Source organism: Atta cephalotes (genome assembly GCF_000143395.1).
Source record: "Atta cephalotes unplaced genomic scaffold scaffold00028, whole genome shotgun sequence".
Classification (NCBI taxonomy): domain Eukaryota; kingdom Metazoa; phylum Arthropoda; class Insecta; order Hymenoptera; family Formicidae; genus Atta; species Atta cephalotes.
The window spans coordinates 3761363-3765302 of NW_012130092.1; the positions used below are offsets into that span (position 1 = coordinate 3761363).

The 3940-nt window shown below is 27.2% G+C and overlaps 1 protein-coding gene across 1 annotated transcript in view; it reads left to right on the forward strand.

The window, feature by feature from the left end:
• The first annotated feature begins 1458 nt into the window (after nucleotides 1-1458).
• LOC105620712 (somatostatin receptor type 2-like) overlaps nucleotides 1459-3940 on the forward strand; it is a 7101-nt gene continuing 4619 nt past the window's right edge. Inside the window, exon 1 of the mRNA XM_012202205.1 lies at nucleotides 1459-1504. The gene's annotated coding sequence lies outside the window, so the exon portion shown is untranslated. The remainder of the gene's footprint in view (nucleotides 1505-3940) is intronic.

Below are 3940 nucleotides of genomic sequence, written 5' to 3' on the forward strand. Positions count from 1 at the left end.
AACAATTGTTTTTGAATGTATATTGGCTACATTCTTTTTTTATTTTAAAGACAAATTTGCTTTACAAATTATATATTTATCTTTTCCTTCCAATTGCTTTTTATTTGATCTTTTTATGCTTTCAATCAATTTTCCTTTTTTTTCATAGTTTTTTCATTTAATACATTTGCGAAAAAAATTTTGTGAGTTAGTTCATGTAAATCGTCAGTATCTATTACTAATATTTTTATTTTAGTCATCTGTGAAATAAAACAAAAAAGCTCAGTGTTTTAAAAATTGTAAATAACAAAAACTCACATTTTAATTTTCTCATATGATTATTTTTAAATATTTATTAAAAAAAGATTTAAGGATGTTTTATACAAAATGATAACAAAATTATGAAAAAAATTATAGAGTATTCTAAATTACGTTTAAAAATAATACGACAAATTTAGTGATGGTTTACTATCTGGCTCATTAGCTACAATATTTTAATAAATAATAATAATTTTTTTTAATCTGTGCAAAAATATCTTATTCAATTAACAATTCATAGTTTGTAATTTATAGTTTATTTTTGTAGTTTATAGTTTATTTTTTCAACGTTTATAATTTATTTGAGTATAAATATTAAACAAATTTTCAAATTTAACTTTTTTTGCAAAGACTGTACGTCTAATATATTCTTAATTACATTCTTAGAAACTAAAATTTGTAAATTTATTATTATTATATTTGAAGGGTATATTTTATTATCAAAACATAATGATGATATTAATACGACGGATGAAATAATTTGTTATTAAATGAAAAATGTACATACCGTTTATTGCTAATATTCGAGCTTCTGTTTTAATTTTTTCTTTCAAAATTTGTTTCAAAATTTTTCCATGTTAAATTTGCTATGGAATCTACATTTTGCTTATTAATGATAACAATATTACCTTTTTAGCCAGTTTTCAATCACCATATGAGTGCAAATTGTTTCTTTCTTTTTGGCATTATTAAGGAGATCCTAAAGACAATTAGTACGTGTTTTGTATCACATTATAAATAGGACTTACATGCAAACGATTTACGCGTCATTGACACATCATTACATACTACTACATCAATATCTCACGTATATATACACACACACATAAATTTTTCTATAGCAATAATATTTTAATTAGACATCTAAATTCAATTTTAAGAACATTTTAAGAATAAGAACATTGTTTCTTCGTGCAAACTAATAGTCTGTGGACTACTATTTCATAAGTTATTGCATAACTGTTGCACAAATATTGTACAGCTTTTACATGAAGTAAATATTGTCATAACGTGATAGCTCTAGACTTTTAATTTTTTTCTCACATTCGAATGTCACACGCGCAATTGTTAATTTACTGTGTCATAATGTCACTCGATTTGACAGGAAAAAAGTGCCGCTCTGTCCTATGAATTAAGATATTAAAGTTGGCAACTATTCAATTAGAAGAAACCTAACTCTATTACAGCCACGGTAACATAACTTTCAATGCAGATGCAATAAATATGTAAATGTAAGGCCAATATCGAATTACATATTGAAGATTAAAATTGAAGATTGGAAGATTGAAATTTGACTACGCAATGAATCCTTTTGTATTTTTATATTCGCACACACACACACACACACACACATTTCGATCGAAAAATAGAAATATTCCTATTCAATTTTAGTATATGTATTTTTAATATGGATATTTAATTTGTTAACAAATAAATTCTTCAATCTTTTATTAATAATATTAAATATGAACTCTATAGTAAACCATTCCATTTTATCTTATCCTACGCCGAAGCAAATACATATACGATTCGAAAAATCAGAAGCGCGAATTCGGAAATGTTGAAATGAATTCATTTCTATTTATTTTCATTTATTCTCGTTTACTAAGATAACTAACTGTACTACTTACAGTTGATAGTAAGGAAATGCAAGTGTAATTCGAAAACTTCTTTCTCTCCAAGGGTAATATACCGCAGATAACAAAATGTCCAAAATCGGGTTTTATAAGACATCTTAAAAATGTCTTTAAGATATCTTTAAGAGATCTTAAAAAATGTCTTTAAGGTATTTTGAAGATGTCTCGTTTTTTTATGTATATATTATCTCGGACTTCTCGATAATAACTATATTACACAGTCGATAACACGTTAATAGCTGTACATGCTCCGAAAGAAAAATAATTTTCAGAAAGTCTGAAAAATATCTGAAAATTTTAAGACATTCTTTTGAATGTCTTTTAAATTTGCGTGTTATTTCATATTTGAGGTTTTTATTGATTAACAGAAAATGCAGATCTGCGCAATCGCCAACACATGCGTATGTGTGACGATTTTAGTTTGCTCCCGCATCACTTCGCGAGGCTGACATTGTCGCTTTACTCACTTTTCACTGATTATTCGAGTTGTATGTTTATTACGTTGTCGCGAATTAATCATCTTGAATAATTGACCATAATTGAAATTGCGTCAGAATTTTCTTCAGCTGTAGCAGAAGAATCTCTTTCAGTAAAGAAGTAGAAGGAGCCAAAGTGCTTTCGTGCGAGCGTGTATGTAATGGAGAGATGAGATTTTAACATCAAAACTTAACTTCGGTGATTCTACAAAAACGCAGTTTCATGGTGAATATATAATGAAACTGGCATTGCATTCGACTCGCACGTTTGACGTACCTGATGATACTCTGTTCGCGGTGCATATTTCGCCAATTCGCGAATCGACGCAGTGAGTGTGTACTCTTAAGATGTTTTTCATGCTAATATTCCACACTCATTTTTATTGTCAAAATAGATCACATGATAAAAATTGACAAATATCAATAACTTATTTTGATAAATTAAAAATTAAAACGGTGAAATTTGAATGGTAAATAACTATTACGCATTTTGAGGTCAGCGTGAAATTAATAAACAACAATTCTAATTTGTAATTGTCTCTTAGTCTGATCAATGTATGGGACGTCACAATTTTTACAAGTAATTTTGTAAATAATATTGCTTTTGTGAACTAATTCGGTTTTATCTTTTTGAACTCTTAAATTTACTCAGTTTATTCAGCGGAATCCTACTGTTATAGATTTATTAATAAGAGATGTTGATACTTCTGATATCTCTTTAACATATGGGATCATCATAAAACCTTTTTTTTTTTTCAATAAAAGTTCTTTATCTTGTATTTTTATGGATATTTAATTTGTTAACAAATAAATTCTTTAATCTTTTATTAATAACATTAAATATGAACTCTATAGTAAATCATTCCATTTTATTATCTCATCCTATGTTCTATAGCAAAAATATTGAACTATACATTAACATGCTGCTAGATAACAGTTATCGTTTAGAATTCATATTTAATGTTATTAGTAAATGATTAAAGAATTTAATAAATAGACAAAATGAATTCTGAATGATTATAAATCGAAATTCTGCTTATTGAGACTGAATCTCTGATTATCTTGACTAGAATATTTGATAGAATATACAAAAATGTTATTAAATAAACAAAAATGAATTCTGAATGAATATAAATCAGAATTCTCTTTCACATTATTGTGAAATTTCTGGTTATTTTTTATGCGTCAAATGCCGATATAGTTTCCTAGCGTTCTTAAAATTAGTTTCAGTGCATGTCGGCGCAATCAGCCTGATTGGTTTATACAAAATTTCAACTACGAATATTTCAAAATAAAATACAGAATAAAAAATGATTATTCTAAGCTACTATTTCATTTTTTAAATCTTGAAATAAAACACATATAATTTTATTAAATTTTAAACATTAAACGAAATTGTTTATGCGCGCGCACGAGTGTGTATGTATGTGTGTGTGTGTGTGTGTGTGTGTGTGTGTGTGTGTGTGTGTGTGTGTGTGTGTGTGTGTGTGTGTGTGTGTGTGTGTGTGTGTGTGTGTGTGTGTGTAGTGT